Genomic DNA, 14,820 nt, shown 5'->3' with positions numbered 1-14,820 from the left:
ATCCCCCCCCCCCCCCCCCTCCCCTTTTCTCTCTCTCTCTCTCTCTCTCTCTCTCATCACACGCGCTTTACGTGTATAATAAATTTTTTTTTTGATTTAGTGTTATAATATTTCAAAGTGATATATAAAAATAACCGTGTGTAATGTTTTTTTTTTTTTTTTTAATGAAAAAAGTAAAATAACATGGAATAATGTTTAAAAATGAGATAAAAATAGTATCCTAAGTTTTAGGCTAAATGGAAAAGATAAAGTGAAAAACCTAAAACTTAGGAACAATAAATTACTATTTTAACCAGTTTATTTTTTTAATTTATAATTATTTAACTAAAAGATATGGATATTTTAGAGAGTTTAAAAATTTTTGTGGGGGGTATTTTAGTGCCCAAAATGTTGAAACCCTAATAAGGAATCCTGTTATTAATAGTATAGATAAGAAATAAAAATCAATAATATTTTTTTTATAGAGAGTTTCAACTTATGTTGTCCGCTTCTTATAATAACTCTTTATCATCAGACCAAAACACCAATCAGTTTTTAGTGAATGTAAAGATTGAACCCTAGATCTTTTTTTTTTTTTTTTTTTTTAATACAAGATAAAATTTCTACTCTAGCCTAATTTAAGTGTATATGTGTGTGAAACTCCCTCCTGGAGATTAGAACCCCAGCCCTTACCCCCCACACTCCACAAACATTTATACTTGTAGAATGACTACCGCACCAGATCTCTTATTCAACCATCAAAGATTTTACCATTTTTTTAAAGGGGAAAGATAATGCGTCATATTATTAAGGGAGGCTGTTTAAATCAGCCTGAAGTATAGAAGAAATGTCTGGTGGAACATCTTCCATCTAGACTACCATATTGGGCGAACTAATAGCTCTCCATGCAAGTGCGTGAGCTACTGCATTACAAAACCTACGTACATGAGAAAATCTAAAATCATTGAAGGATTAGGAGGTAATGTACTGCACATCATTTGCTATATGGCCAAATGGGGCTAGAGATCGATGGTCATTGTTCAAGATGTTTATGATGAGTTGAGAGTCCCCCTCTATTATCACTCAGTCCATACCAAGTTCTGCAGCAAATTTCACTGCTCTTCACGCTGCAAGTGCTTCCACTTCAATGACAGTGAAAGGTAAAGGGATTTGTTGAGAGAGGGAGGCCATTACCAAGCCCTTATCATTTCGTATCACGACTCCAATTCTAGCACAATGTTCCTTTTCAAAGAGAGCGCCATCAAAATTAATTTTGTACCACTGTGGGGCTGGAGGCTGCCATGACTCAGGTGGGCGACCCCGATTCAGAATTGGTGCTAGTTGTCCCTTTGAGAACTCTTGGATCCGATCTTTGGCTTGTTGAAGCAGTTGTCCCAGTGTCACCGTTCCTTTAGCTAGGCGTAGATTGTTTCTCCTATTCCATAATGTCCAAGCAACCATAGAGAAAAGAGTTGGATCCCTGTTATCTGCTGTTGATACCCATTTTCACTACACATTTTCTACAAACCCGATTCAACCAAGCCCGACTTCATTGTGGGCTCAATTCATGTATTACATTTTATTTTATTCTTTTAAGCATGGCCTAAGCCCATGTGACTTATGGGAAAATTGAGGAAGTGTGGTTTGAAGGGTATGGGTTGGTTCCTTTTGGACCTTTTGAATGAGCCCAGCCCATGCGTGCTACCAAGTAGGCAAGGGACACTGGTAGCACCTTAGGCTCATAAAGGAGATCTTGTATCCAAAATTTCCACCTCAAAAGAGCTTTTATGCTTTGGGTGACTGTGCCCCTAATTTTCAACCCAGCTCCATTTTCCACACCAAAACACAGTTGACCCTAAACTAATTAGCTAGCCTATTATAGCCACCAAATGTAGCTATCAAAGCCTACAATGACAAGGAAACAATAGCTAATGGAGTCAGCCACTTTATTTCTAAAATCATACTAAAAGCATGCTAAACTCTTCCCTAAACAAAAAGCAACCCAAGCCAAAACACCAAATTAGTATCATGGGGGATAAAAGCATCTTCCACTACTCAAAAACCAGTCATTAGCAACACCCTAAACTCTATATAAAACTCTCTCTTCAGCTCAAAAAAGGAACCAACCACGTTCTACCTATAAACCTGAAACTTTAGTGCAAAAGCCCATTTAGCCAGTCAATAATCTCACAATTCCGAAGTTTGCGGGTGGAAATATGGGTATAGGGGAACCTTCCCTCTCTTTCTCACAACCTCTCTCAACTTCCTCTTCTCAGTGACTGTGGGTCGAAGTTTCAGACTTGTTATATTTTTATGTTTTTTCTGCACTTTTGTTATTAGCATTTTGATTCTCTCTTGTCAAAGCACCATTAGCGTTTTATTCATTATACATTTGGAATTTTGAACTTGACTCTCCACATTAAACACTTCTAAAGAACCTAAGAGGAGATTTGGGCTAATATCACATTTTTTGCCCTTGTCAGAAAAACGTCCTCGACATTTTGGCGACTCCACTAGGGAGTCAAGCAGCTGAAAGAAGAGGAATTATGTCTTTGAAGATGTGAAATCAACAAAAGATGATGCTATCAACACTAACTTGTCATTTGAAAAGGCATCGTATGATGCCTTGGTATCACAAAAGGAGCACCGTGATGTAGAGTAAGAAGTGTTCCATTTTCAGCTTGTCAACATGCTAAGGACACTTTAAGACATGTGACAAATCTGCTTCAACCTTGCAGAAACCATCCAAGAAGAAACGGACTTTGAGGATGGAAGAGGAACTAACTCTCTTATTCATGGAAAAAAATTTTCTTCTACTCACTTATATTCTTTTTTAGCTATTATAATTATCGGTGAACCATCCTATATCTCTTGATTTACATGATATTTGTGAAAATTTTTGTTGTAGCTTGAAAATGCAAAATGGTGAGCTGCAAGTCCAACTGTGAAGGGAATAACGGCTCCAACCAATAATCAACAAAGCAAAGCTCTAAACATCAATTTCAAACCAAGAACTCCAACGACAACGGCTAAAAGCTCATCCTCAACATCTTCTCAACACACGTCTCCTCTATGGTTGAGTTGTATTGTTGCTGAGTTTACGCCGAGCATATGGGGGTTGCCGTGAGTGATTGACTCATTTTGGCACAACAATAATTGCCGTTGTGTGCGACCTTTCGCAGGCAAATATTTTTGGCGTCACCACAAAATGAAGTCTTCACCAAATAGCTAAAGGCTATAGCTAAATTGCCCGCCGCAAGATATTTCATATACCAAGCCATAAGATAGCGACATTTCAATCATCAAGTCTTGAAGTCATACGAGCGATAAACAACCATCAAAGTACACTTAAGCTAAGACTCTCAAGCATTATCTTTGCTAATTAATTATTTTATATATTGTTTAAACCATTTTAATACTCTAGACTTGTTGCCAAAATATTTTCTACAAGTCATTTGTATTAATCTTTAGCCATGACTATCATTTACTAATATAAATGATAATTACACTAGGGGAAAAAACGGAAACCTTCTCTAAGCATCTGACAAAGAAGGAAAGCTCGATTCCCTCTTATTGAAGTCATGACATGCTCATGCATTCTAAGCCATGAAAAGCTCACACATCCAAAATCATGGTCGAACCACGCACGCCTAGCCATAGCATGTTCATATATCTCAAGTCGTGACAAGCGCATGCATTCTAAGCCATGTCAACGCCTTAATCCTTCTTGGATTTGAGATTATACATGGAGAGGGAAGTTCAAACGTTGACATCATCAAGAAAATTGGTCTTGTCACTCAATTCTTGCAATTGAAATCCGCGGCCAAGCCAACTAATAAGGAGAGTTCGCGCGCACCTTTGAAGAATACTTTACTAGAGCTCGCTTTAAACATTGATGTCAAACAACTCAAAAATCACAAGCTAGTTGCTGAAAATCCATTCCAAAGATTTTCGAGTTAGTATTGATGTGAAAGCTTGGCATAAGCTTCATAGAGGCCAACGAGAAAAATTGTTGTGCTAGGGATACGACAACCCTATATCGACGTCTCTAATGCTTAGCCCATCATTGTCCAAAAGTTAGAAGCCAAGCAAGCAAAGTATGGAGCTGTTGTTTGTGGTACTATGTATCTTCGACAAAGAGGCTAACTGAAGCGTGAGAGAAAAACTGTTGTGCTAGGAATGAAACAACCCTATATCAACATCTCTGACGCTTAGCCTATCATTGTCCCAAAATTAGAAGCCAAGTTAGCTGAGTATGGAGATACTGTTTACGGCACAACAAATCTTCGACAAAGAGGAATTATATTATGCCCTCTACATAGCAAATAAGGAACCCCATTTTTAGAATTCGCCTTAGAGGAATATGGTGAGTACTAAAGGAGGAATAAATCCCACCAACAACTCTTGGCGATGGGATACCATTGGTTTGGCATAACCAAATTCGCTAAAGTCGCCACACTTCTGAGTGCACTCCAAGCTTATACGTATACACCATTTAAGCCTTAAAGACGAAAGCGCTCCATAGCCTTTTATACTCAGGGGCTTGATCTCATCGAACCTATCCATGCACCCTTGAACGGGTACATTTGGGCCTTTATCGCCACTAAGTAATTCATTAAGTGGGTGGAAGTAATTGTACTCAAGATAGCAATGAGAATGGCCATATCCCACTCTATCGAAGAGCATAACATTTGTCGCTTCGACATCTCACACAAGATTATAAGTGACAACAATATATCTCGCTCATACCAATTTTTAAAGGCAAGCCCTATCAAGCATTAGGAAGCCAATGAACTATCATATTATCCAAGCATGATAAGACCCCTACATGCGAAGGTGAAATGCTTTCAATAAGGTAGAGAAAACTAATGCTTTCTATCAATGGTAAAACTTGTAAAGCGGTAAGAAAGCTGATAAATTACTCTTATGGCAAAACCTCTACCTGCGAGGGTGAAAATACTCTCAATAAGGTAAGGAAAGCCAAACACTTACTCTCTCAAAGGTAAGCCCTATCAAATGATTAGGAAGTCAATGAGACGTCATATTATTCATACATGGTAAGACCCCTACTTGCGATAGTGCAACGCTTTCAACAGGGTAGGGAAAGCCAACATTTTCGTAAAGGCAGGCCTTACGAAGCGATATTGAAGCCAACACAACATTTTATAATTCAAGCATAGTGATCCATTACATGGTGGATATAATCATCCCTAAAACATTATGGGAAAATTGACGCAATAAATCACTATCTCATTGACACATGGTAATTTGCTATACGCGAGGATAAAATTTTTCCTCAAGAAATTAGCAAGCCTATGCATTGTATGTGAAAACGCGATCGCCTTATGAAACAGTGACAAAAAAATGCACCATGAGCCGCAATGCGCGAAAACGTAGCCCATATGTGGGGTCTTCTTGAAACTAACGAAATAATAACCTAATACATGTCGAGAATAAGTCAACTACCAAGCGGCAAGCCAAGCTTTAATATATATGAGCAACTATATGTGAAACCAAATTTGCCCGTCAATAAAGCGTTGAAAAATGGTGCACAAACAGCGAGACGTGCACTTAGCCAAAACATATTTGTAAAGGCATGACAACCAAACAACATATCTACTAACTTGTCCTTGCAAATGCAAAGCCATATTCACAAGCTATCCAATTAAACATAAGTAATCTTCAAGAGACTAAGTGCGCATAATCTATCAAAATTTTGCTATTCAATCACAAGGTGCACATGACCTTTCCAAGCAAGATTTCCGTAGCACACTCAAATGCTCAGAGCCATACATGTGCTATTTTCACAACAAAAACATGCTTATAGCCTATCAACGAAAGGTACAAAGTCATCCTCAAGGTACAAATTACAAACCATATACATTCTTGAGGTACAAATCAATTTTTCATTCCAAAATACAAAATATACATCCAATTTTTGTATATAAATGCAAATTATGTCAACTAACCATGATAGTACAAACTCAAAGTGGCACCAATACAATTAAATAGGAGATGCTCTATACATAAGTGGGCTGTCCACAAAGGCAAAATACAAGAGAAAGTCTCTCCAAGACAACAGGCCTTATTACACACTATAACTAGTTCAAACTTTCAAAGCTTGGAGCTCAATACAAAACAATCAGTTAAATAAATAAATAAGCAAGAAAGGAGGTAAAAGAAAATTTGAAGTGATGTCATAATCCCCTTCCAACATCACCATCTTTGGGGCATTAGCTTGCAATCACTCTCTTCTTTACTTTACAGTCGCAAGAGAGAGATGGACTAAAAGGATTCAAAGTTACTAGTGGCAGCCATGGTACCATCTATTGTAGCTCCACGTTGCTGTTCGTAGCTGCTTCAACCTCAGAAAATGATGCATTGGCAATGAGATTGGCCTTGAGAATGAAAGTCCCAATGACGACATCACAATTATCTAAGCCAAAGTCCTTCTACAAGAATCCATAGTACAACTCACTCAATATACTATTATATGCAATAAAAAAAAATAAAGAACAAGTGTGACTTACCAAGTGAGTTTCAAAGTTCCTGCTCAGTAATAACGTATTTCCCAAAGTACACTTATTCTATGCAAGACGGCAATACGGCGCACTCAACAATCCCTATTGGAATGAAAAGGGGTTGGCAGCGAGTTTTGACTTGCCAGAGAAATTTCGGCTTCACTTTCAAACAAACGGAGCTGCTATCTGTGCAAAGTGTCGAGGCTGTCGACAATAACATAGAAGGAATAGTGGTTGCAACATGGAATCACCAACTTCAGCTCCACCAATTCATGCTAATAATCAAGCTATGTAACACATGGCTTACTCTCAATGGCATCAATATTTAGTATTTCATGATGATTAAACGGTTATGCAAACAATCCAATAACTCATTCATCGGCATTGCTAGGGGCTAAAGGCTTACTCAACCGCTATGCGCCCCTGCACTAGAAATTCAAGTTTCATTCCTACACTTTCATTTCAAGCTTGCTGAATCAAGAAGCGACTACCACTCGGTGACTATCACTCTCACTTGCGTTTATTGTAAGAATACAATACAAGGGGCTACCAACCAATGTAGCAGCTATGTCACACCCTAATACTACATCGCCAAGTGATATCTTCGCTCCATTCTATCTCAAATAAGTTGTCCCAAGACAGCTAGTAGTATCGCTCATTACTCATGGCTACGACTTCATCGAAATTAATCTTGGCAAACACAATCTCACCGAATTAACCTACAGTCAAGTGACTCAAGAAAAATGAAGCATCCTCAATGTGGTACAATTTGCGTAGAGCTTCAAGATAGCCTCTCATTAATCATCATCTTCACCTATGGACCCAAGTCAAATTTACAATCAAGTATGCTACTCCTTCTACTTCCAACACCAATGCCAACTCAATATCAGGCATGGACATGCTATGAACTGATTTCCATGTCTTGCGACTATCGAAATCAATAAAGGGTCTACTTCGATATGAAATTCAGATTCAATTACAATGACTCAACCTTATAGGTCGGTACCTCGCGATACACGCAATCTCCTAAGGAAGAGCCAACCTACACAATCAATGACATTATTCATTCAACATGTTGCCAAATACATCCGAGAGATCAGCAAAATATATATATATATATATATATTAACTCACCAAGGTAAGCGTCGCATCTGACTTTATCAAGCTTGTGAAAAGAACACCTTATCGTCGCATTTGGCATCAATTTCCTTCAACAAGGCATTGCTTCTCTTCATCACGAACACCATTCCACCAACATCAATACCGACAAGTCCCACAGCCATAAGCGCCAGGCTACCACAAACCTACTATGACATTTCCTGTGTGATCGATTGGTTATTTCTCTTCTTCGGCTATGAGACTTTGTCCTGCCTAAATCTCAACCCCATGGATGGCAAACAATGAAAAACTCTTCTCTTTTGCCGACATCACCATCTCACCAACACTACCCTTCTTGAAATTTAGCAACATGGGTGGTGAAGGATTAAAGGTGAAATTTTGGAGAAAGAACGAGAAGATTTGATGAAGCTTGCAATTAAAAAAAAAAAAAATGGAGCCTTGGCCGATCTAGAAAAGCAGATGAAGATTTGGTGTGGTCTTAAGAAATTAAGTCCAAAATGTTTCCTTAATACACCTAAGGGAAGGCTACAGAAACAATGAAGTTTGAAGGGCAAAGCAAACGAAGAAAGAGAGAAATAAAAAGCTACCGGGAGGGAGCAAAGCAAAGAGGCGTATTTTTTGGTATTTCCAAAAAAAAAAAAAAAAAAAGAAGAAGAAAAAGAAAAGAGAAACAAACCAAGGTGGCGTGAGATGAAAAGTTGTCCGAAGCAAAACCAAAGGCTAAAGAGACAACTTTGAAAAGTCAAACACCAATATATATGAAGCAATGTGAAGGAAAGAATGATGAAGTTACCAAGGTGTACATGGAAGGCAAAGCCGAATGCCCTTTGAAATGCTCTGATTGAAGAAAGAAGTATACAATGGAATAAGTGGATGCAGACCATCTAATGGACCAAGTTATGTGATTCTTCTGAAGCATGTGGCGTGAAATTAAACAACCATCGAATGGACCAAGTTAGACAACCTAGGGCCCACGGTGTTGGCCCAAGTGAAGGTGTACTTTCAATAGCCATTCTTACTCATGGAAAAATATTAAAGGGCACCACATGCATGTCATGCCAGGTATTCCAATTCCATCTTCCAAATGGCTTACGAGGTCCTGCCACCAAAATCTATACAACCAAGTTTGGACTTAAGCAAATAGGCAAAACAATGATGTTATTACGCAAGTGATCTGTCAAGCAAACAAGAAATTTTTACAAGTGGACTTCATCGACCTGTCCCTAATATTTTTCTTCAAGTGGGCTTTAGGACCTACGATCCTTCAACATATGGGCTTCTTCGCGATCCATGACATTTCAACGAAAAATGAAGCATTTGGGTAAACTAATTCTCAAACCTGCAACATCTACAAGCAATGGGAAACATCAACTACTCACACCGCATGCCGCAAGTGCCATGCATGCTTGGGGGGCTAATGTTAATACCCATTTTTGCAACACATTTTTGCAACACATTTTCTACAAGCCCGATTCAACCAAACCCGACTTCATTGTGGGCTCAATTCATGTATTACATTTTATTTTATTCTTTTAAGCATGGCCCAAACCCATGTGACTTATGGGGAAATTGAGGAAATGTGGTTTGGAGGGTATGGATCAGTTCCTTTCGGATCTTTTTCATGAGCCTAACCCATGCATGCTACCAAGTGGGCAAGGGACACTGGTAGTACATTAGGCTCATGGAGGAGGTCTTGTATCCAAAATTTTTACCTCAAAAGATTTTTTATGCTCTGGGTGATTGTGCCCCTAATTTTCAACTTAGCTCTATTTTCCACACCAAAACACAGCTAACCCTAAACTAATTAGCTAGCCTATTATAGCCACCAAATGTAGCTATCAAAAGCCTACAATGACAAGGAAAAAATAGCTAATAGAGTCAGCCACTTTATTTCCAAAATCATGCTAAAAGCATGCTAAACTCTTCCCTAAACAAAAGCAACCCAAACCAAAACACCAAATTAGTATCATGGGAGATAAAAGCATCTTCCACTACTCAAAAACCAGTCATTAGCAACACCCTAAACTCTATATAAAACTCTCTCTTCAGCTCAAAAAAGGAACCAACCACGTTCTACCCTCAAACCTGAAACTTCAGAGCAAAAACCTATTCAGCCAGTCAATAATCTCACAATTCCAAAATTTACAGGTGAAAATATGAGTACAGGGAAACTTTCTCCCTCTTCCTCACAACCTCTTTCAATTTCCTCTTCTCAGTGACTGTGGGTTAAAGTTTCAGACCCGTTGAATCACGTTTTTCCTATAAAGCTGAAACTTGAGAACAAAAACCCACTGAGCTAGAAAACATTCTCACAATTTTGAACCTTAGGGGTGGAAATATGGGTACAGGGGAACCTACCATCCCTTCCTCACAACCTGTCTCAACTTCCTCTTATTGGTGACTGTGGGTTGAAATTTCAGACTTATTATGTTTTTATGCTTTTTTTGCACTTTTGTTATTAGCATTTTGATTTTCTCTTATCAAAACACCATTAGCATTTTGTTTATTATACATTTGAAATTTTGGGCTTGACTCTCCACAATAAACACTTCTAAAGAACCCAAAGGGAGATTTAGGCTAATATCACATATTTGGCCCTTGTCGAAAAAACGTCCCCGACATCTACAAAAATGCATTTAAGCAAATCCATAAAACTATATCACTACTTCAGACTATTATGATTCCAAAGAGGTACAGACTACCATAATTCTTGGAGCATCGGGCAGAGGTATAGGGCATGGTGGATGTCTTCTGTCATAGTCTTGCATTGATCACCCTTGTCATCTGTGATGATTCTACACTTGACTAGGTTCTTCTTCAAGGGAAGGGAGTTTATGCATGCTCTCCACACTAGGTTCTTGACTTTACTAGGGACCTGCAACTGCCATATAGCTTTCCATAGAGGTTTCATCATATCAGAGCTTGAGGGACCCTGTTCTGTATTATGGAGGTATGTTAGGAGGAACTGGTAACCTGATTTCACTGTATACTCCCCATCTGCAGTTAAAGGCCAAATTAAGGTATCCCTTTGCTGGATGTGGCAAAGGGGTAATTTTTTTTTATGGCTATTGCTTCGAACTCTAGGAGATGACTATCAAGCATTCCCTCTTTCTAGGCTCGGGTTTCCTGGTCAATAAATTCACATACTTTCAGGTCTGAGTCGAAGTTTTGTATTGGAGAAATAATCTTTGGTCTCTGTCTAACAAGTATCCAATTATCCTTCCAAAACCTGACTGACTTGCCATCCCCTATTCTCCAAAGTCCACCCCTTCGAATTACCTTTCTTCCTCGAATAATGCTTTTCCAGCTGAGTTTGGGACCTTAGCGTCCATTATAGAGCAATCCGGGAAGAATTTGGTTTTGAAAACCCTGTAAAACTGTGAGCTCGTATCATAAAGTAAACGCCATGTTTGTTTAGCTAGCATGGCATTGTGTACATTAATAAGTCCTTGAACCCCATGCCTCCTTGAGATTTGGGTTTACACAATTCTTGCCACTTTACCCAATGTATTTTCCTGGCATCACCACATTGTCCCCAAAAGAATCTACGAATGAGAGCTTCGATATCATGACATAATCCCACTGGCAATTTGAAGCAAGACACTATGTATGTTGGTAAGGCTTATGCAACATCTTTAATAAGGATTGTTGGAAATTTAGACCCCTTAAACACACAGATAGCGTAGCCTAGATTAATTAGCCAAGTTGTTACTTAGTCAAATTATGCAATTCTAGGTTAAAGCAATCAAATAATCATATCAAGATATAAAACATTTTTTTTTTTTTTTTTTTTTTTATGGCTACTGCTTCAAACTCTAAGAGATGACTATCAAGCATTCCCTCTATCTAGGCTCGGGTTTCCTGGTCAATAAATTCACATACTTTCAAGTCTGAGTCAAAGTTTTGTATTGGAGAAATAATCTTTGGTCTCTGTCTAACAAGTATCCAATTATCCTTCCAAAACCTGACTGACTTGCCAGCCCCTATTCTCCAAAGTCCACCCCTTCGAATTACCTTTCTTTCTCGAATAATGCTTTTCCAGCTGAGTTTGGGACCTTAGCTTCCATTATAGAGCAATCCGGGAAGAATTTGGTTTTGAAAACCCTGTAAAACTGTGAGCTCGTATCATAAAGTAAACGCCATGTTTGTTTAGCTAGCATGGCATTGTGTACATTAATAAGTCCTTGAACCCCATGCCTCCTTGAGATTTGGGTTTACACAATTCTTGCCACTTTACCCAATGTATTTTACTAGCATCACCACATTGTCCCCAAAAGAATCTACAAATGAGAGCTTCGATATCATGACATAATCCCACTGGCAGTTTGAAGCAAGACACTGTGTATGTTGGTAAGGCTTATGCAACATCTTTAATAAGGATCTCCTTTCTCGCTTGTGACAGAAGCTTACCCTCCCAACCTTGTAATTTCTTTCATATCCTTTGCTTGATATTATCAAAGCTCTCTCTCTTGTTTCGACCAACCAAGGTAGGTAAGCCTAGGTACTTTTCGTACTGTTGGACAGCTTGGACTCCGATGCTTGCTTTGATAACTTCTTGGACTTAGTGTGGTGTGGACTTGCTGAAGAATAGAGAGGTCTTTGCTCGATTGACTTGTTGACCTGATGCCCTCTCATAGGCAGTTAGGATGGCCAAAAGGTTTTGACAATCATGCTCATCAACCCTGTAGAAAATCAAACTATCATCTGCAAATAAAAGGTGGGTTAGTTTAGGGCCATTTGTACACAAAGCTACCCCACGGAGTGCTCCCATGGTTGTTGCCTATTTCATGAGGTCATGAAGCCCTTCAGTACATAGTAAGAAAAGATAGGAAGAGAGGGGGTCTCCTTGTCTAAGCCCCCGTAAGTCTCACCCATTTCTCATTAAAGCCCATTTTTTTCATCAATTTTTCCATATATTCCCATTCTACTCTATCGTATGCTTTGCTTATATCCAATTTTACAGCCATGTACCCATTTTTCCCAGATCTATGATTTCTCATATAATGCAATGTTTCAAATGCTACCATTACATTATCCGTAATCAAGCGACCAGACATAAAAGTGCTTTGGTGATCAGATGTAAGCTGTGGTAATAGAGGTTTGAGTCGATTGACCAAGACTTTTGAAAAAAAATTTATATAGGACATTGCTTAGACATATGGGCCAAAATTGGGAGATGTGTTCAGGTTGCTTTACCTTGGGGATGAGTGTAATGAAAGAGTGACATAGTGGTTTAGGTAACATACCAGAACTGAGGAAGCCAAGAATTGCCTCAATGACATCCGGCCCTATCAGTGTCCAGTAGCTCTAATAAAATAAGGGTGGCATGCCGTCTAGTCCAAGGGATTTAAGCGGCGCCATCTATTTCAAGGACAACTCCACCTCGGCTGCTGTAAAGATTCTGCTAAGCTCATCATTCATGGCCATGGTCACCACATTGGGAATCTGATCAAGGACTTCATCAAAATTCTGAGGGTTACCCGAGGAGAACAGTTGCTGATAAAACTCCACAACAATGTTAGCCACCTGTTCTGGTTGTGAGCACCACACCCCATTTCTGTCAAACAGCCCCCTAATGTATTAAATTTAACTATAAATGACTTCCTTAAATATTGAAAACAAAAAGTTGTATTACATTTATGATTTATGTAAATGATTAATACATTTTTTTTTCTTTTTTATTACTCTTATTGCAAATGTATTTTCATTAAACCAAAGTGTATTTAATGTACACGGTCCTTCAAAAAAAATGTAAACCTCTTTAATATAAATCCTCTATTTTTTTTTTTCCCAAAAACAGACCCCTCCCTTAAAAAAACATTTGAAGAATTAGAGAAGGACACAATTTTTTTTTTTTTAAGAAAAAAAAATGGTGATTGCCATTTTTTTTCTTTATTGCATTTGTCATCCATAAAAATATTGTTAGCCTTTAGTTTTTATTATTGTTATATTTTTTTTATACATAACTTGCATTTGTGTAGGCATGTAAATTGACTATTATTATTTAAAAGGGTCTAATTAAGCAATTCGAGTGTAAGTGATCTGTGCCACACAAAAAAAAAGAACAACATCCTTTATCATAAGATGAGCATTAATTGGAGGTGGATTCTAGTTAATTCGTTAGGTAAAGTTCTTTATTGCTGAACAAAGATCCAAGTTCGAATCCCATTTAAACAAAAAATTAATTGATGTCTTACATTAAAGAGAATGCCATAAAGTTAAATCTACCTTATCTTTATTTATTTATTTATTTTAATTGAGCATTGGAGAAGTACACCATTGTGAGGGAAATCCCAGCATATAGGGTAAATCACATTTTCCCAACTGGTATTTAAATGAATATCCTCCATGCTGGATATAGATTGGGTTGGAACCCTCTTTCACATAGGTCTTAAGGCCATGAAGAGTGTATTCACTGGGAAATTTACAAGCAGATAGCATGCAGCTGAGCTCACTCTCCTTAGATAACTATTAAACAAGAACTCGATGGAAGTACCAAGGAAAACCTAGCCTTGGTACTCCCTCTTAATGCATCTTAATTGACAAAGAGAACAAAAAGTTTGGGGAAAGTTATGGAACTCTCTTGCAAGCTTTGGATTATTTAAGACAGTAAATTTGTTTTTGGAGAAAGGAGCATAAACAGTGTTATGTGTTGATTGTGCTTAGAGAGTAAATAAGATATTTTTTAAAAGTTTTGATAGTATCTAGTATTAGTTTAAATCCAAGGATATTATAGACATAGTATTTCNACTCCTTAGATAACTATTAAACAAGAACTCGATGGAAGTACCAAGGAAAACCTAGCCTTGGTACTCCCTCTTAATGCATCTGAATTGACAAAGAGAACAAAAAGTTAGGGGAAAGTTATGGAACTCTCTTGCAAGCTTTGGATTATTTAAGACAGTAAATTTGTTTTTGGAGAAAGGAGCACAAACAGTGTTATGTGTCGATTGTTCTTAGAGAGTAAATAAGATATTTTTTAAAAGTTTTGATAGTATCTAGTATTAGTTTAAATCCAAGGATATTATAGACATAGCATTTCTCTTTTTATATACACACATTGATAGATTTGTGAATGTGTGTGTTTTTAGTTTGATCTCCTTGGAAAAAAAAATTCATGCCTCACAACTAGTGTGGACTATATGCTAGCCAGACTTGGAGGGCATTGTCATAGGCTACGCCTACGCCTTCCATTATGGTG

At 38.0% G+C, this 14,820-nt stretch overlaps 1 protein-coding gene and 1 long non-coding RNA gene across 5 annotated transcripts in view; one reads left to right on the top strand and one right to left on the bottom strand.

The window, feature by feature from the left end:
* The window catches only part of LOC112020992 (TMV resistance protein N), an 86,242-nt gene that overhangs the window by 65,849 nt on the left and 5,573 nt on the right, over positions 1-14,820 (top strand). The window lies entirely within an intron of this gene.
* On the bottom strand, positions 5,866-8,474 carry LOC136071404 (uncharacterized). The gene is made up of 3 exons (XR_010632708.1): positions 7,635-8,474; positions 6,510-7,542; positions 5,866-6,431 (listed from the first exon to the last, which is right to left on the bottom strand). It is a non-coding gene; the product is annotated as an uncharacterized LOC136071404 (long non-coding RNA).

Source organism: Quercus suber, unplaced genomic scaffold (genome assembly GCF_002906115.3).
Source record: "Quercus suber isolate HL8 unplaced genomic scaffold, Cork oak 2.0 scaffold_309, whole genome shotgun sequence".
NCBI classification, from domain to species: Eukaryota; Viridiplantae; Streptophyta; class Magnoliopsida; order Fagales; family Fagaceae; genus Quercus; species Quercus suber.
This window is presented reverse-complemented; position numbering and strand designations above follow the sequence as displayed.